Source organism: Gadus chalcogrammus, chromosome 8, assembly GCF_026213295.1.
Source record: "Gadus chalcogrammus isolate NIFS_2021 chromosome 8, NIFS_Gcha_1.0, whole genome shotgun sequence".
Lineage (NCBI taxonomy): Eukaryota > Metazoa > Chordata > Actinopteri > Gadiformes > Gadidae > Gadus > Gadus chalcogrammus.
Window position 1 is genome coordinate 4,247,261 of NC_079419.1, and position 20,785 is coordinate 4,268,045.

General features: G+C 46.6%; 1 protein-coding gene across 1 annotated transcript in view; it reads right to left on the reverse strand.

The window, feature by feature from the left end:
* The window catches only part of adgrl2b.1 (adhesion G protein-coupled receptor L2b, tandem duplicate 1), a 61,437-nt gene extending 50,775 nt beyond the window's left edge, over nucleotides 1-10,662 (reverse strand). The window contains exon 1 of the mRNA XM_056597317.1: nucleotides 10,034-10,662. The gene's annotated coding sequence lies outside the window, so the exon portion shown is untranslated. The remainder of the gene's footprint in view (nucleotides 1-10,033) is intronic.
* Nucleotides 10,663-20,785: the final 10,123 nt, after the last annotated feature.

Consider the following 20,785-nt stretch of genomic DNA (forward strand, 5'->3'; position numbering starts at 1 on the left):
GCCAGGGAACACATAAAAGGACCAGACCGCATAGTTTGGTTTTTTTCCGTTCATGGCAACATCCCCGAATGAAACGGCCCAAAAGCGACATTGTTTCGTCGGTCCAGGGAAGATACTCCCACAGTCACACAGGACTTCCTGTGGTTTCGGTCCACAGAAACATCCCTATGATTAATATGGCCATATGTTTTACTTCCTCTGTCACTTAGGGAAAGAATAAAAAGAAAGCTGAACAAGTTGTAAAGGAGGATTGTGCGTGCGGATCAAAGCAACACGACACGGCTCGGAACATTATGTAAATTGGGACAACAATGGACGTACTGTGGCTCTGAAAAGGTATACGTCTATGTTATGTTTCCTACACAATGAGCCTACTTTTCTGTTGAGCCGAGAGCGAGGAAACATTGTCATCTCGCCTCCGTTGGAGAAGTGGGCAAGACGACATAAAAACGTAAAACAACTTGTCCTCGGGAAGAAAAGGTGCCATGTTTAACTGTGTGGAGTGTAAAAACAGTTGGTAAGTTGGGAGGCGTCCCACCAAATGATTAAAGCAGTCGATAAGACAGTGCCAATGGAGCCAGATGGACTCTAGTGCAACACAAGCACACGGAGCTCAGAAAATTGAAAAAGAGAAAAAAGGACAATGAAAGCCTGAGCCTTACAAGAGTGTCACAAAAGACAACCAGGTTTGGCCCTTAGTTACAAAAGAGGCGTGTGTGGGCGGGGAAACTGAACGTGTTACCAGCGTTTGGAGACGGTATCTGTTGCACAGGAATAATCCTAATGATGATGATGATGATGATGATGATGAAGCCGGGCCAGATCCCCAGCACTCTGTCGCCATGAAATCCATCACGCTGATGGCACCATCAGACGGCAACAATGCCATCACTTAGCACGTGGTCGTCAATTAGCGGGCGAGATTAGCACCGCCTTATCTGCCCGTGACCTTGGAGGCGGAGCTCTGACATCCACCCGACCTCCAGAGTTAATGTGTGTGCGTGTTGGGGGGGGGGGGGGGGTCACTCCTACAACGGCCGCGTTATCGTTTCCAATTCTCCTCCACCACCACCGCCACCAGACCAATTTATAAAAGGTTACTTGAGCCTAATGAGCCCTAAATCTATTCGCCAACCGCCCCCCCCCCCCCCCCCCCAAGCCTCCCTTCCGGACAATTGGCACATTTAAATGGCTGGTAACAAAGGGAGGAAGAAAATGTCATTCCCACTTAACAGTCGTAGGCGTCTGCCTCGTCTGCTCTAGGGCTCGGTGGCTGTCTGTCTCCGGCAGGAAAATAAATAGGATGACCTTAGTGCAGTTTGTTAAGCAGGGGAGTGGGAGTGGGGGTCTGGGGGGGGCGGGGGGAGGGGGGGGGTCCCATGAACGAGGTGAGGAGCAGTAGGGCCCCCGAGACGGAACACGAGGACTTCCCATAGTTGTGTCTGAGAGCAACACTACGCTCTCCAATGGTCTGTCTCTACTACCAGACGCAATCCATAACCGCACCTACCATGTACACACACACAGACAGACATACACACACACACTCATGCACACGCACACATATACGCACGCACATAGTCAAAGTAAACAAGGGGAGCAGTCGATTCAGAGTATCTGTAAACAGGCCCTTTCAAATGCCCTCCAGAAGAATGGCAGAAGTTTATCTCGGTACTTATCAACACGCCATAAAACTTAATTTCAAGGGAAGAGGGAGGCGGACCAGTTTTTCCGGTTTGGAAGTATTTTTCTGTTCGTTCTGTGCGGTTAAGGTCTGGGAGTAAATACCTCTGATTCAGCCGTTTGTCACTGTCTGCTTTTCTGCGTGCAGTCTGTAAACAGTGCGGCCTGCGTTAAAGGCTCCAAATGGAGTGTCATTGTCCCGGACAGACAGGACGGGCCCATTCGCAGGTCACACTCCTGTGACTTATTTTGTGGTTACTGTTGCAAACGGAGACATTTTTAACCCACGGGGCTTTCAAGTCGACACCTATACAAACATGCTAACCAAAAAAGGACACGCCTTGGCACACATAATAGACTGGAGTACTTTAGCATTTTAAAATTGAGCGGGCACTACAAGATTTATGGGTCGCCTTATCACAGCTTGGAATGACTGGTTAGAATGAATAATCCGGTTGCTTCGAGCATGACAATAACTTCATGCGCAAATAGTGTCAACTGAGTCTAAGCAACCTTGAAATGCTGTGTACACACACACACAACCTGGACAGTGACTGTACGCCTTTAAATTACAGTATTTCACTTAAGTAGAGCATCACAACCCTCTACTTTCGAAGAGACTGACCTACTGTTTCTAAACCTGACAGTTATCCTTTAAAACTAGCATCCTAGTGGTAGCATCCTGGTAGTAGCATACCACTACCACTTCTGCTAATTATTTTTTTCATATTTTCATTTTTATTATCTTATTAACTTTATCTTGTATGTTGCTGCTAGGTGCGGCTGTTGAGGAACCAAGCCTAAGAATTGTACTCTTGTGGACTTGTGTACAATAAGAAGAAATTAAAGTAATTCTGATTCTGATTCCTGGAAACTTTGATTCCTTTATCGACACGAAAACAAAAATATATACACGGATTAATCACTTTAGTAGTACACCGATTCTCTCAACCCCCAAAATAAATAATGCAGATAAGCAACCCACCAACAACCGCCATGCCTCAACAATCCATACAGAGCTGGTGTCGACGCAAAGCCCTCTGCCTTCGTCTGCCCACCCCTCCCTGTGCTTTGGGCTGAGGGGGGGAGACGGACAGCACCGGAGAAGGACGCATGCTCTCGCTCCCTCTTTCATTTTATTTTCAGCCCGTTTCAGCCTCAAATCTCGGGCACAAACCCCATTCCACCGGGGCGTTTGCGCAGAGTCCCTTAGTTACGGGCATAAGAGAGAGACCGGGGCTGCACACAGAGTTAAAAGCCCTGCCCTGTCCCACTCATACGAACAAGACCATCAATAATTCACCCTCATCGGGAAGCATTATCTAACAGCCTGCTGAAAATTTAAAGATGGTGGCTGACAACACGGAATCCATGAAGAGAGAGCTCGCCGTAAGAGGACACTCTGGGTGGCGGCGGCAGGGTCAATATATATACCGCCCTGTGCCCTCTCCTTCTACCGCCATCTCTCTCCACCTCCCTCTCTCTCCCTCACCCCCCCCCCCCTCCATCTCTGTTTCTTTGAGGGAGTCCGCCCAACCCCACGAGGAGCGTTGAGTCATTACCCATAAAAGACAGATGCCGCTCCGAATTAAGGGCGGCGGCGACAGAATGAAAGACAGGGAGTGTTGTGCTCAAGGCTCTCTCTCTCCCTTCGCGCGGCGGGTCCGCCTTAAGTGGCCCAGTGAGGGACGGGGACTCGCTGCTCCGCTGTATTAACACCTAGCCCTCATTCTCAATGACACCGAAATCCCTCTGAGCCGAGATCAATTACAGCCGGGCTCTGCTGTAATTAAAACGTCCTAACAAAAGGTCTTAGGTGCACACGGGGTGCAGAAGCCGGCCTCTGGAAGGGAAGGTGGGGGGTTCAGTATACTTGAGTGTCTATGGGGGAGAATAAATGGGTTTATAGGGCCCTCCATCGCAATTAAGTTGGTTGATTATGGCATAAAAGGCGATTCTTTGTGTGGAAATTCTCTTCTTTTTTTTATGCTGGCTGCATTCAATGTGAGCTCCTTTGCATAAGTGTGAAGAGTAATCAGGTGAACAACAACATGAGATAAATATAAACAGAGTTAACTTGAACATATTTAAGCTAGTAGGTATCGTCCAAGATTCGTGGCTGGCAAAGGGAAATGGATGTCAGAGGAGGGCGAAACGTAGACGTTTCTTTGGTTCCTACTACTCGATGACTAATTATGTGCTCCCTTTAGCATGTGTCATGCTTCACTATGTTAATCTGAGAAATAGCTGGATGCTTATGACTCTCCTAATTAAAACTCGGCTGTAAGGGGTGAATAATCACAAATTTGCTCTTCAGAAATCAAGATGTGATATACTCAAGTGATCAACAACAAGATCACTCTCTCTCTCTCTCTCTCTGGAGAAATTCAGGTCCGTTTGAGGTCTGCATCCCACATTGCTCGTCATTCTGTTTTCACCATATTTTTTACGATAACATCGGACCAACATAGCTAAAACAAAGCATATACATCATTATTCACTGTCGTGGTTTTCATATAATTGCAGCCCTAACCAGATGTGCCCGTGAAACAATTCCTTCTTCAACTGACTCTAGCCCATATGATGAATTATACAGCCAAATGAAATTAGATCACGTCCGTTGACAGAATGCGTTCGCCAAAACGGCCCTTCAAAGAAAAAACATGGAAACGCTTTTGTTTGTTTGACTGAGGAATCGCAAGATGGCTAATCCGTTACACATCATGGTTTTCCCCTCCCGAGTTAATATTCTATGACTTATTTCGCTCTGACTGACGATAACCTCAGCGACAAAACCAGCCAGCCGATGTACAGCAGTCAATCATTTGGCTCCATTTCGTTCACACCCTTAAAGACGGTTTGACGTGGTAACCGGTGGGTAGACCTTTTGTTTTGTCTTGTTGTTGTTTTACTAAATCATGGTCGGCTTTGAAATAAAAATGTCCATTATCCCTTGAATGTATTCAAATAACAAACATAACACAACACAACAAGCATTCACACTGTGCGGTAGAATATGAGCTTTAAGTGTTTGGAATGGCCATATGGAAAATGATCCTTAAAAGGAGCTGTGTTTCTGGGGATAAACCGGAAGCACAATTTGCATGTTTATAAAGGCGTTACAGGGATTAAAGCAGGATAAAGAGAAACCAGGGAGATGTTGCATGTAGCAAACGGGTCCACATATCTGCCCAAAACGAACCAGAGTCACCGTGGCTTTACCACCAGCAGCCGCTGTCGCTTTGTAGCTCAGAAAGCCATTTCAAAGGAGATGTCTGGGCATGCCCAAGAGATGGGGGGGAGGCTCTGTTCCCATCCAGCACAGAGACGATTTATATTGCAATACTTTCGATTTAACATAACCTCGACCAAATCTTACTTTCACACAAGTCCAAAATCCCACCAACAACAACCACCACGGAAGCGACAGGACTGACTCTCTCTTCAAAGCTTGGTGGGCTGGGAGGGGGATGGAGGAGGGGGGGGGTAGAACCGGGGAGGATATCATTGTTCGAAAAGACGGACGACCAGTCAAGACGCACCTCGCCCTGACAGCACTCAGCCTCAAGCCTCTAATCCACACACTTCCTGTGACCCATGTGATGAGAGGAGCAAATAAAGCACACTATCACTTGCGCCCCCCCCCCCCCCGCGCCCCCGAGCATAACAGCCAACCCCGAGAGAAGACATGGCAGCAGCACTCGCCCCTCCACCACCCTCCCCCCCCCCCCCAGCGTATGCTAATGTCACCGCCACCGTGTTGGCTTGAAGGAGCTCAGAGGGCCGTCCTGACAGCTCTCGCAGGTCAGTGCTAATCTCCTGACGTATGGAGCCTAAAGACACCGGGCCTATCCATCACCTGGCGTCGACGGGCCAGCCCATCTGGGAGTGCTCTCGCAGCCGGAGCACCGAAGGGGTTAACGCGAACCCCGAGAGACCCGTCCCCCCTCCAGATGATCCATCACTCGCACAAAAAAAAAAGGGGAAAGGTCTCCGACAGGAGGGGGGGCGCGTAGTTCATGGGAAGGAGATGGAGGTAGGGGGGAAAAAAATAAAAAAGCACGTAGGAGGTAGGAGGGTAGGCGGTAGGGCGGGGAGGGTTAGGGCCCTGGGTGGAAGCAGCGCTCTGTGGGTGAGTGCACGCTACAGTGCACGAGGTCTGCTGCTAGAGACCTAAGCTCTGGGCCTCCGTTGATCATTAAACATCCATTTGAAAAGCAGTGGGGGAAAGTTAACTGTCATTTAAAACGCAGCGGGTGCCCGGTCCAGAGCCCGTGTCCCTTTTCAGAGGCATATTTCCAGTTGAAAAAACAGCCTAAAGATGTGCGATAAAGCAATGGCTGCAGCTGTCCCCTCAGGAAATTACACATTTACTGATGGCGAGATCCGTGGGTCGACCCGGCGCTTGGCGGTACTGAGGCCACGGTGGTCGAGTCGCCGGCGATGAGGAACGATACGGATTACGGACACACCGTCGGACCCAATCTTTCCAACAACAACAACAACAACAACATACGCACGACAGTTTGCTGTTTGTTATTTTGTTCCCGTCCGCTCGGCGTGGGTACATCACAAGAAAAGAACAAGACAGCTGTCGGGGCCGACCTGCTGTGAGTGATGAGGGCAGGTGAAGACCTGGGTGGTTTTTTGTTTTTTGCTCCTGCCCCGTTGCTCTCTGGGTTCTGAAACTGCAACCTACCGCTATCCTTGCTCGCTCATTCCCTTCCCGGCTCTCCGGAGACCCCCTCCGAGGGCACTTTTCGTTTTGCCAGTTCTTCTGTCGTTGTTGTTGCTTGAACACAACAACTACCCGCATAGGGGGGGGGGGGGGGGGCGGGGGTGCCTGCCATACATAGGGGGGGCCAGGTTGTACAGCAGTTGGTTTTGCTTTATGACCCTGCGGGGTGGGGGGGGTGATGGGGGCAGCTGACCTCTGCCGAGGGGGGTGGCCGGCCTCACAGCTTCTCTGCACCCTACCGTGTTTGGCCTTTGGCGCGCGCACCCGCCGCGACCCCAACCGCTACCTGAAAGGTGCACGCTCCCATCGGGTGGGAGGCCACACGCACGCAGCCCTTAAAATAGGGAGAGCCAGCTGGGTTTTTTTTAACCGGATGAGCGGAACACGCAGACGGCACCTTCCCCGATACTTTTAAGTCCTCGACTGACTGGTGATTATCTGAACAGTTCACTTTGACTGAAGAAATCGTGATGAAAACATGATGAATGACACTAATTACGATAGCATGGCAATTAACATGGCAAAACACACACACACACACACACACATATACACCCACAAGTTGTATCCATTAGATGGGGTAAGAAGCAGAATAATCCTTGTTTCCTTCCCCTCCATGTCTGATGTGTTTGACACAGCACATTGTATTTGTATCGGTCGTGAAGCGTCCCATATGAATACGGTATTGGACACTTGTCAAGCAGCCGCGTGCATTTCTGTGCATCCCTAACTGGTCGAACGATCCTACTTTGGCGGAGCCCGTCTGTCGGCCTCCACCGGCTCCTACACAGGCCTGGCTAGGGCCCCCGAACCATTAGAATGAGACGGCTCGTTTATCAGGCCACGCTGAGGACATGAGAAGAAGAGAAATCCATCTAAATAAACACTGTGTGACAAACACCAGAGCCATGTTCTCTCACGGCGCGGCAGCAGCTGCATGCTATAACACAAATATTATCTCTGGGGTTAGGGAAAATAACTACAGAGGAGAACCCCCCCCCGCCACCACACACGTAGCCCGGTGCCGTAAGATCCACTGTGGCGGAATATTAAAAACTCGTCGAAGAGAGAAAGTGTGTCGGGTTTTTCTGGGGAATCAGAATCTAGGCCTTTTCGTTTTTTTTGGGGCTCCTGTGGTCAAACTAGTATACCAGAAACCTTTCAGAAAGACTGCTGATGATCTAACTACATGATAAGACCGACATACAAGTTAAAGAGCATCAAGCGAATCGTCTGATATCTCTTTGAGTCGTTGAACAGGCTTTGATGAGGTTCCCCATTATTAAGTCAACGCAACGGCCTTCAGCATTTAGTTCACCACGTACAATCTCTCTTGCCGCCTGTCCTAAATTATAAGGGTAAAACAACGGCGAAGATAATATTGTCTTTCTCTCTCTGTTCTATTCTCACATGATCTCTCCACACACACACACACACACACACACACACACACACGCAAAGACACGCACACGGTAATACAGAAACACACACGGTAACACACACAGACACATACATGGTAACACACACACACACACACACACACACACACACACACACACACACACACACACACACACACACACACACACACACACACACACACACACACACACACACACACACACACACACACACAGCAAGCAGAAAACCCAACCACTACCAGCAGCCCGGCCCAGACTGTTGCAGCAACACTCCCAGAACCAAACTGCCTGGAGAGAAGGGGGGGCTGGTAACTAGAGTTGGCCTATTGAAATGCAGTCACTTTGATATGTAAATTTGCAGTTACGAAAAACCTGCTAGAATTCTCACTAGGCTGCATTGAAACCATTTGCGCAATGTGAGATGAGATGGCACTTCCTTCCCATGGCAGCACGGACAAAGTGACTAGCCCAGCACGTCTGGGTGGGTGAGAAAGGGATTGAGGTGGAGTGGGAGGGGGAGGAGGAGGTGGTGGAGACGGCGGTGGTCGTTGTAGCGCTCCTTGTGTGTGTGTGTGTTGCCTGTGTTGCCTGTGTGTGTGTGTGTGTGTGTCTGTGTGTGTGTGTGTCAACAGAACATTTGTTTCACACTCCTCAGTTCCTCCCCTCACAGCTCTTATCCTTGCGCATTCCGTCTGACCAACAGATCCCCCCTCTAACCCCCCCGGCCCTCCACCTCCACATCATCCATCTTAGTCCGTTTGAAATCCATTTATCTTCGTATTTTTATCTTTACATTTTAACAATTTGATAACCCCCGGGGTTAGCGAGCTTTGACTGCCTTGTTGAAATGGGACTGTCTAGCCCTCCAACCGATGAAGTGCCGTGTGTGTGTGCCACACTGCATTTTAAAAGAACATCATCAATATTTACCAGCTTATTGACTTTCCATTATAACCTATTAGCAGAGAAGCAGATTGGCACTCCATGCCGGTGGGTGAAGGTCAACATTAGTTTACCATTTTTTTAAGCTATTCAAGCAGACAGCCATATTTCTGGAATAGCAAAAAGGAATCATAAATGATGATTGGTACCCGACCAGAAAAGCCGGAGGGATGAGCAAACTAGACACTGCCAGAATTCACAAACATCTCGGCTGTTTAATCAATTTTCAAATGTTCTCTTATATAATGTTGCACCAGTTTCGTAAACATTGGGGACCCATACGTTATCCTGTATGTTACAAACGATACCTTATGCATTGTAAACATGCGTGCTCAGGTTTAAGGAATATTAATTCTACATGAGTTATTTTCTACGAGCACTATCTCTAGGCAGCGTGTGGGAAAGAGTTATGGTCCCCTGGCCAATATGTGTGTGTGTGTGTGTGTGTGTGTGTGTGTGTGTGTGTTTACTTGTGTTTCTGTGTGTGCATCTGTGTTTGTGTGCGTGCGTGCGTGCGCGCGCGCGCGCGCGCGTGTGCGTGTGCGTGTGCGTGTGTGTGTGTGTGTGTGTGTGTGTGTGTGTGTGTGTGTGTGTGTGTGTGTGTGTGTGTGTGTGTGTGTGTGTGTGACAATTGGCTGGTTCCAAACTGTGAATTATACATGTTTGTGACATGATCTTATTTTATAGCCGCAGAATGCCGTAGTGAATGAGGATCCAGGCTGACATTGTACTTGGATCATAGTTCTTTTTGGACACTGGTGAGGTTTTTTTTGTGAACGCCACATTATAAGCGTTTTTCAGAAAACGGAGATCAGATTAATATTTTTAAAAAATATTTTCTCAAATTACATTTCTGGTCAGATGTGGCAATGGCTCATGTAATGGGAGAAATATCAGTATTTGAGGCATTTAATAAACACATTGATCCAATTATATTGTAGGGGTATTATAGCCGTCCAGTCTCCTTCTCCACAGCATAATTATTTTCATACGTGTCTGGAATAAGCCCGTCAGTTCTCGACTTCACAAAATATAACGTCTGAAAGACCACCAAATTCATGCGTAATTCACAAACTTTAAGCAAAACATCCCCGCGTCCAGCTCATGCAACAACAACTTAACGCCGTGCGGACATTGTGCCATTCAGAGTTTAACGCGTAATGGGTATCGATCCAGCAACCCATCCGTCCTCCCGAAACTCCACCTAAATCATCTCCACAAACCCCAAGAAATCGCGTTTTATACTTACGTCGATCGCTCCAAAAATCGTGCCCTTTTTCCAGTGCAAAAAATAAAATATGTGTTTAGGTCGGCACCCAAAAGCTCCAGGAACCGACACCCTTTTAGAGGAGGCCCCCCGAAACCGGGCACTGGGCGACACAAAGACCACCGTGGTTCCGATGCATGCTCCCGATGGTTTAAAAGGTAATCGAAAAAATGTGTGCTTTTCGTGCAGTAGTGTGCGCCTCTGCCTCGTCGATACTACGCGTTCCTGCAGACAGAACCATTAGTTCCATGACTCAGGGTCGATCCCAACTCACGGGCATTAGTTTCCCAGCCCCATGCGCGCATCCATTCTCCCGGAGGAAGGAACGGAATCGAGCAGACCCGCAGAATCGGTTCACTTCCCCAGCGTTGTTCTGGTTAAAGGACGCAGGAGGCACCCCCTGGTTGCTCACTCCAGAGTCATACTCCACTTACAAGTCTCTCAGAAACTCATCGACTGCGCACTCCACAAAAAGCGGCCGCATACGCCGAGGATACTGTTCTTTTGAAAAAATCGCGGAATTCAATGTGCTGGTGTTGGGGGCTCCTGGTTGCGTGTCCTCCTCTTCCTCCACCAGCCGAGCAGACAGCGCTGTCGTCGGACTTGAGGCAAACAAGACGAAGAGGAACAGCGCACCGGTCGCCTGCTCTGCAGCAGCTGGCTGTGGGTGGAGAGACCCGAAACCCGGGGCGGATTATGCAAGAGAGAGGAATGGATCAGTGTAGTCGTCACATTGCTTAATCCTTGCAGTTTTAGAGAAAATATGTACAAATAAACCCCTCATGGATCGACATACGTGCCAATATTTATGTCTAATAAAACTGGTATTTATCTCATGTATAACAAAGGTCTATTGGTAATGTGTGTCGGCCTATACTGTAAGCCAATAAGTGACAGTATTTGTGATCATCATTTCAAAGGATCTTAATAAAGAACAACCCTGGACGTGTTAACCCGGATTGAAACATGAATAAATAATTAACCAATTAAATAGGGAGGTCTATACGTTATAAGCTGTGAATTTAATTAATGAAGCATTACTAACATGCTTAAAATATTGTAATATGTTGCTGGGCATACATCCAAATGCGAAGCATTTATGGGGATGAGATCAATCATGATCTAATTTTCACCTCCACTACTTCATTTCAAAACATCAGTCCCATCAGTTATCTTATTATCTTCATTCTGTTGAGTAGTTACAACGGATCTTACCACCACGTTTTCCTCCTCCCCGCCAGTCCTAAATAAAGGAAACACGGGGGGATATTTGAAATTCTACCACTCTCTGTAGGGAGATTTAGCAAATAAAATCACTTCCTACATTACACATTTATTCATGTACCACATTCAATGACTTTGAAAGCTCAAACCCACAAAAGTTGAACCCAAACAGTGCCACAAAGGCCATGGCTCTCGTTACAGGAGCTCTGAGATGTGGCCTTCAGGCTGCAGACTGCAAGGGTAGGCGGCCATGGAGCATTGGGGTCCGCCTCACTTAGCTACGTTCATCTGCAAACCTTTATCGGCAGAACAATATATATTTGTTTGCAATTGTATCGTTTAACGTTTCAACGTGGTGTCGATATGTTGAGCAATTTCTCAAAGTCAGCCAGCCAGCACAGCCAGAAGAAAAAAAGGCCTACACGAACAGGCCTACATTATATAGTAAAGATTTCCATATTTTAAGTTATTATTATTAGGCCTATCAGATAACATTCAAATAAAGCTTTTTTTTTTACGTTGAAGAACTTTGATTTAGATGTGAGTCTAGAGAGTATAATTAACACCAGCATTGTTACGATTAATCTTCCAAGAGCTCTTCTCGTCTCCTCTCGGTCTTGTCTTATCTCCTCAACTCCTTATTTTCCTTCTCATATTTTACTCCATTCTCTTTTTCTTTCATGGGCCAAAGTACATAGTTGGGTCAGTGCTCTCTGTTACACATGGCTTAAATAAAAAGCCCTCCCTTAGGTGCACAGGGGAAGCGTGAATGTGGGTCAGATTCACCAGGTGGAAGAAAGTGAGAGGATTAATGCATCGCTAGCATGTTTCCAAAGGAATAACTTAACATAATGAAGAAAATTCAAAACCTCCTAACCTAAAAAAGATCTAGATGGAAGATGCACTGTTGTGGATCACACAGATTTTTACTTAATGAGCCAAACCCTTTTGCTTCTATTTAATATACAACTATATACTTTATTTAAACTGTTCCTCGCCTATGTTTAATTCATGGGAAGAGAGTCTGTCCCGATAGGCCCAACAGCTTGTCATGCGGATTTGAAGTGCTAATTGCCTAATTGGAATATGCACCATGTTTGCCTTTTTAACAGCAGTGATAGAGATTCTTTATGATCAAAAGATATTAGATATATCTAAATGGACTGTTGCATAACAGTTGTATGATACCAAGCTGTCTCGCTAATTAGTTGTGGTTAATAAATAAAAAATATTCATATTTTTCTTTTTTTAAGTACTTTTACCGCTTCCATCCCATGACGGAGTGATCACAGTGGTTAACATGAACATGAATGCTACATAGAGCTCTGTGTGTGAGTCCTTTGGCCCTTTCAACATGGAACCTACCCCGTCTTCGGTCAGTGTGTTCCTGTGAATGAGTGGCACCAGCTCCTCTTTCATCCGTATTCTCTCACAATTGTTGAAGTTACCATGGATACTTATAATAAGCTCAATTCAAACAACAACCTGGAAATGTTGAAGTCTATTAGGGCGCATTGTGAGTATCCGTCATTGTTACTAAAGATAATGTGCTCTCATTCTGTTGGTAATTGCGTGTTTCTTGTTTCGAGGATTTATCTCAGCCGTCGGGGGATGTATTGTCCTTCGTGTGGAAATTGCGTTTCAGAGGATTGAGAGTTTCCTTGACAAATCAGATGCAACTCATCTCCAAAGAAAAACACAAATATTCCTTCACCCGTTAACACAGAGAATCTTCGGCTAACGAGAAAACGAAGACAAATGAGCCTGGGTTTATTTACGTAATCACACACAACCCTAAAGTACGTGAGTTATATTCGGATTTGTGGAGGTAGCCATTTTGTGGCCTTGTTTTTCCCAAGTCCAAGCCCCCCCCCCACCCCCCCCCCCCCCCCACACTCTCCCCGAGAGAATCCAAGCCTACCCCCCACCAACCCCACCCGTGCATTCCCTTTGATTTCTCATTGTCATGCATGTGTGTCCCCCTTCCAACGTGCGGTCCGCGCTGTGGGTGAAACCTCTAGCATCGCGGGGTGTGTTCCAACAAAACATCCTGGCGGTAAACAAGAGAGTCGACAGAAAACGCTGCAGTGCACACAACATGTCTGAAGTCATTATCAGACGGCCTTTTAGTCATCCTGATCAAAAGCCGCACATTCAAAGGCAATCTCCCGATAATTGAGACGGTCATTGAAAGGGAAAAAAAGTAAGTATCAAAGAGAGACAAAGTTTGAAGAAGATTGAGAGATTTCGCTAAGGTCTTTGTTCCATGTGGACTTTCAAAAAAGTCTGGTTGTTGTCTGCGATGAGGCGAGGCTAATTCCATACGCTAGCCATGTCCTGTTTCAGCCTGTGGAGGCTTTATAGTTGTTTAGTTATATAATCATGCAGCACGCTGCACAACAACTAGAGACGGGAGGTTAACCATATCTGGCTGGACCCTTTTGAAGTAAGTTACCTTTTGTTCCGGGGTTCTTGTTTAGCTATTTTAGAACCGCAGTCTACACACGCTTTCTTCCTGAAAACCTGCGTCGTCCTCCATCATCGTTCTCCCGTGAGACTTCTGTCAACTACAGACTCAGTGGAGATAACTTAGATCAAGCAGAGAGGGTGAACCCATCTCGACGATAGATAAAATCTGACACGCAACATGGATCTACACTTGTATCCATGCTGGAGCTCTTTGGCTCATACACATTGTTCCCTTTCTCTCTCTCTCTGTGCTCCCGGAGTGCCTGTGAATAGCTCCAACGTGTGGAATGAATTGTGGGAATTAATTTAAAAAACTAAACATATTGTTTTCCTTTCTGTGCGATTGGTTTAAAAAGATTATTGTGTCCAAGGCCTTAAACGGCTTATGTGCCGAGAAACAGCAGCTCTGTCTGTTGCTATGTTTGAACATATTTTGCGTTGTAATTTACAATTGACGGGGATGTTTGTCTTAATTTGGGGTTTTCAATGGCAATATTTATTTTTATGTGTGGGTTGTGCGACAATTATTATTCTGTTATTGTGTGTCTGCTCTCCCTCTCTACTTTTTTTCATGGTGAAACCAGAAAAATGGAAACAGATGCTTATTGTTCCAGTACAGAAAAGGGGGAAATGAGAGGACGAAAAAAGATCGACAACATTAACTTACATTCCCACCGAGCTCCAACAGTACATTTGGGTTTTCCCAAACACTGTACACAAACAATTTCTCGACACAGAAGGAATTTGTGTTATCACCGACCGACACTACAGTTCTACTTAAAATTAGAATACGAAAAAGAAGATAGAGCAAACGATCAAGAAAGGGGAAGAGAGAGTAAAGCTACTTTAAGTGAATCCCTCTTTCACACCGCACTTTCAAGTCATGCAAATGAAAAAAACACACCTATAGCCGAGCATACAAGACTAATGCTACGATTAAAACCCCGGTAATGAATGAACTGGGATACGCGGCAATTTATTGATAACTGTTGATAATGAGGTTTTAAAAAACGGGTCACATTTTCGTATACGACCCCGTTTATAAAAACTTGGCACCTGGGACTTAGAGAAGCACAGCATAGGGTTTAAAAGCTGACGCGCACACTCTTAAGACTCTTTGAAACCATGGAGATAGATAGCACGCTCTCAAAGGGTAAAGAGAGTTATTCATAAACAGGTTGCTATTAAGGGAAAATAATCGCTGACTTTTCCTTTCATCTGTTTTCTTCTGCACACAGCTTTGCTCACTGCGAAAGTATTGGATGTCACGTCAATACATTTTGCAAGAGCCAATTCGGGCTTGTCAGTAACTTGCTTAAATCAAGTGCCTGAATGTGGATACGGATGGAAATAGAGGATGAACACTTGAACGCAAGATCATTTGCGTGTCCAAATTAGCCGGGAAATGTTGATTCTCAGTTCTCAGTCAACCCCAACACTCATGATGCCTTTACATAAAAGACCAACATCACTGCAATGATGTTGGTCGTCAGACAAAATCACTCGGGTCTGCTGAACTTCCTCCCTTCTGAAGAGAGAGGACCTTATACACTTTGCAACTGTAATTTTCTCCACTCCGGGGATGTAGTCTCATCTCTAAATATGTACTGTACTCGTGTCGGAGAATGCAGGCTTTTCAGAGACTATCATGATGCAGTGAGAGCCGGCACTTGTTATTTGTGACGCTATAAATCAATAGAACATTCAATGCACTCCTACCTGGTTTGGATAAAGGAAACAGAGTTAACCTTGAATTCAGATATATTCACAAGCAGCCATTCATCATGGCTAGCTTTGAGAGATATGTGGAAGAGCAGCTAGAGTGGGGGACTGTGAATTGTGCCAATAGTATTATCCTTATCAGTATTTATAATTTTGTGTTGAAAATGCTTTTAGTCCCCGACAGGGGTAAATGTTTGCCTTTCATAACTCAAAATGCACAAATAATAGCGATACGGAGAGGAGCATTCGTGTGCGGACTTTTGTCTGTGTGTGTTATGTTCTATGAGTTACGGCGTACTCAAGGCGTCAGTTGGTTTCAGGCATAACAACGCAAACTTTATGTGTCTCGTATCGACACAGACACGCTGCCTTTGGAAAGTTTTCTCAATGACCACTTCAAATGGGCTCGGAAAGAAAAGAACTGCGGTTCGATTGGATTTTCGAGTGCCAGCGGAAACCGAACGGAAAGGGACAAGCATGAAGAGACATGACAATCATGAAGCAACCTCCTTGTCCTTTACCGCGCTCGGAAGCACGCCTTTCAAGGGAATCTATACCATGCGCATGTCGGCACATCCCTCTCAAACCAAGGCTTCTCCGCCTTCACGTGTATGCCATGTGTTCACGGCCTGCTCAACCCCTGTGCAGCTGAGGTAGTATTGAGGCCGATATATTTTACACATGTTGGACTATTAAGACAACAAGAAGGGGGAGATGAAACGATAAAATGTTCGTATCAAAAGCCTTTACCACTCTCCGGGCGCCAGACTGTCTGACAGTCTCTTCAAATTGATTCTTAATTGGGTTTGTATGGACCCTGGACCTCCCGTTGATGAGTGCGGTGCAGAATGGACCTTGGTTCTTTCTCGGTTTGCAACCACAGACCCGGCGAAGCCAAGCCCGCCGGCGTTCAAATGCTCCGGACCCCCGAAGGAGGAGGAACGAACGACGCAAGGAGGAGAACTTTGTGTTGGTTTGAATTTGGAATAACCAAAACAAACAACAAAATAAAAGAAATATGATGTGGATTTTCTCTGCATGTATTTGGAAGGAAACTCGGGGGGGAAAAAAATAAAAGATTCATCATTTCTGGACATGATAGAACAAAGACACAAACTCAAAGGGATGTCATTACTCATCAGCTCTCACGACCAGTTGGTGTTAACCAGCTGTGTGGTGAAATCTCTTCGGTCTTTTCCGGGAGAGTTCTCCTCTTTTTTTTTCCGGCGGCCATAAATCACTCGGGAGTAGCCTCGGAATGTGAGCCAATAATCCGAAAAAGCTCCGTCTTGGTGGAGGTGATGTTCCTTGTCTTTTTTCCGCGACGTCAGAGACATTCCTCATCGTCTATTTTGGCCCGTAAGGGGCTGAATCAGGGGCTGTGTGTTCATGTACATTTGTGTGTGTGGGTGTGTGTGTTTGTGTGTGTGTTGGGGGGGTGACTGTGACCCACGGTGGTGGTGTCAGTCATGTGGGGGTTGGTGGAGGAGGGGGGGACAGCAAATGCTCCCCAGCGCTTTCAACCCCTCCGGTGAGGCTCAGCATGGCTCTATGGGCTGGAGGGGGACTGGGGGGGGGCCTTTACCCCCAAAACCTCCGTCCTTCTGCATGTGATTCCTCTTTTGCATCGCGGTCGTAGGAGAGGGGGCCCCCCGATGCCAGAGCCAGCGAGCGGAGAGCTGAGGCGTGCCACGCAGCCTGCGTTGGAGCTGAGGGGGGAATCTGCTGCACATTACGTCTCCCCCCCCCCCCCCACCCCTCCGCCCGCCCGCCTCTGCTCTTGATTTTAACATGTTTACAGAGTCAGTCTAGCGGGGTGATTCTGATTACTCTCTACCTTTGAAGGCCTCGATTCAATTTGATCCATTTCAGGAGTAGATGATGGGATGATAACTGTGTTACCGCCATTATGCTGTTACTACGACCCCACGACTGCTGTACAACCAGTGCTATACACCCCTGTTACTACCTCTGCTTTCTCACACTGCGCTGGCTATTAGGACTAGGGCTTTTACTGCCTTGTACTACTGTTCAGAACTAGCACGCCTTCTGCTGCCTCATCCTCCCACTGTGAGTTCGGATAGGATTGAATATGATGCAACGTCATTAATTCTGGGGTTACGGCAGCAAAAGGTTTAACGTATCATGACGAGATCAATTTAAATTAGAGGACGGAATTAAAATTAGTTTCAGCCGTCGGTATCCACCAATGTGTTCGACATGAATCGTTGTACATAAAAAAATGAATGGATCTTCAAATACGGATTGAATCAAAATCCAAACTTGACGTGTGTTTACACATCAATCAACGTAATCAAAATGAATCGTACAGAATACAAAAAAATTGCACATCAAATAAACATCCAAACTTTCCTGACCCGTCGTAACGTTACATCCAGATATACTGTACTTGAGGCAGATTGCATCTTGGGAGTTCTAAACTGTATTTACCACCTTCCTAAAAACAAATCAATAGCAGCCTTGCGGCTGGCCATAAATCGCCCCTTGGAGGGACCACTTGGGCCACTGGTGGGCCACAGGGGTGGTCTGCCCCGCCTCCCCCCCCCCCCACCATCACAGGGTGGGCTCCAGGACAAACAGCCTCCCCCTCCCCCCCCCCACCTCCCCCTCCCCTCAGTGGACTCGTCAATGTCACTTTGGCGCTTCTATTCTGGTGATCAAGTCAAGAGCAGGAAGTGAGCTCTGTAGTGTCCACAGTGGCACTGGGCCCGAGGTATGCGTCTTCCTGAGGGGCCCGGTGGTCCCTTCACTTCCAAGGAGCATTCCTCGGAAGAAGTAGAAGCCCCGACAGAAGGCGAGGCGGTGTGTGAGGATTTACAAGGTGATTGGAAAGTGGCCGGTCGGTGGCTGTTCCCAGAATGTCTTGTGTGTGTTAAATGGCAGTTGGTCACATGGATGGCTTGTTAAAAAAAGGCTCGCTTCGCAGGTGGACACCTGGCGCGGTGGGGACTTGAAATCGATGAATTGCTTTTATTTGTGGCCCCTTGTTAAAATATAGCTGGGTTTTACACACACACACACACACACACACGCACACGCACACACGCACACACACACACACACGCGCACACACACACACACGCGCACACGCACACGCACATGCACACACACGCACACACACACACATAGATGTTTAGTAAAATAAAAATATTCTGGGGTTTTGCTGTGAAGGCAATTCTTTATGAAATAGTATAGACCCATATACATTTAACCATCATCGTATATTGTTAAAAGGGAGACTTAAAATCGATGAATTGCTTTTATTTGTGGCCTCTTGTTAAAATATAGCTGGGTTTTACAAACACACACACACAACCACACACACATACACACAGGTTACTAATCACAACTATTCTGGTTTTACTGTGATGCCAATTTTTTATGAAATAGTATGGACCCATATACATTAAACCATCATCCTATACTTTTAAATAGTCTACGCTTATATATCTATATACACTTTCATCGGTTTGATAGATTCAAGGATTGAATGGAAACCTTCAAATGTCCTTGGAAGGAAATGAACAAATTATTTCATTCCTCTCTATTTATTTCAAGTCCTTCCAGAGTGAGATAACCACACACAATAAACCCTGTTCACAGGAAGTGACGAGCCCTCGCTTTTATATGTTCAGACCTAAAAAAAAACAGATCTATTTGGGGTTTTCAAACTCTGTCCAGTTCCCTGACACACTCAGATCTTTTGTGCGAGTTAAATTGAGCTGCTTATATATTTTTTTTATTACATTCCACCACTGACCATACTCCTTTTGTGTTTTAATGAGTAGACTATCCTCTATATTTTCCCTGGGAGAATCACCACGGCTGCCAGTTCCGTGGCTTGTTGTGGTCCAAAAGTACAGCACCACGGGGAACTCAACACACACACACACACACACACGCACACGCACACACGCACACACGCACACACACACACACACACACACACACACACACACACACACACACACACACGCGCACACACACACACACACACACACACACACACACACACACACACACACACACACACACACACACACACACACACACACACACACACACACACACACACGAAAACCTCATCTTTCCCTGTTTTTTAACCAAGGTCAGTGGCTCGGAGACTCGGTTGCCCAGCCAGTAATTCAAATAAAAGATGCGGGAGGGAGGAAGAGGAGTACACTCAATGGAGAGGAAGAGGTAGGTCCATCCTCCGCCAACACCCTAGAGCATTACAGTATGTACATGTGCAGAACAGATAACCTGAACCAACAGAGAGCTGGGTCTGGCTAGCTGTTTGCCGTAGCTATAGGCTAGCGCTGCGGCCGGTCTGCGTCGACAGGTGCCGAGGGTCAATGTGTCTCACGGGAGGGTTACCAGAGCGCTCGCTCTGTTTACAAGGCTAGCGCGGGATCGCGGCCGCTGTAATCCCACACATGGCTGCATTGTAAGGAACTCGGCCAAAACGCCGTACAACAGGGCCTGACTTCGAGTGTCTGTGTACATTGAATAGAGCCTATTGTGCATTCCAGGAAAATCCATAACCATTCACGGTGTCCATTGTGCGGCGCGTTGTGTAATGAAACACATCCATACATGTGCGGTTGTTGTGCACATGAGGCCAGCGTTGGGGCTTCGACGCGCAATGTATGCCTCATTGTTGGCAAAGGCCAACTCAATAGTGATCCTGAATGGGGCCTTCGGCTTTTAAGCAGAGCACATTGTTGTTTTAGAAAACAATGTATATATATTTAGAACTCTTTTTTATACTAAAGGGGACCACTGAAGGAAGAAAAGAACGAAAGATAAAAAGAAAGAAATAATGTAGGAATGAAAGAAAGAACGAGAAAAGAAACAGAGAACACAATTACTTCTGTGTGGCTTCTAAGACACTGTGGGTCACTTTGCTGCACGACCGGGGCTTTAAATTCATAAAAAAACAGGAGGGTATGAAGTCTGAAAGTTGTGTGTCTCTCGTTGGTTGGGCTACCACCACCACTGTGTTGTAAATCAACGTGGTCGTGAAGCTTCCAGCTGCATACATACATTGATTAGTTCCTGCATGAACTATCCCCCTACCATCGCTCTGTCTCCGAACGCCGCTCATTGGAAATATGCAAATGAGATCCGTCACGATCGCTGATTCCCTTTGAACTTTTTTAGTTCGTCGCGGGCGGAGAAAATCAGAGAGGTAGAGAGCAGGAGATTCTGCCGCGAGCCTGTGGCCCCTCTCCTACCATCTGCCGGACCTCATTTCATTTGAATAATAAATGATAGAGGTCTTTTTTTCTCTCTCTC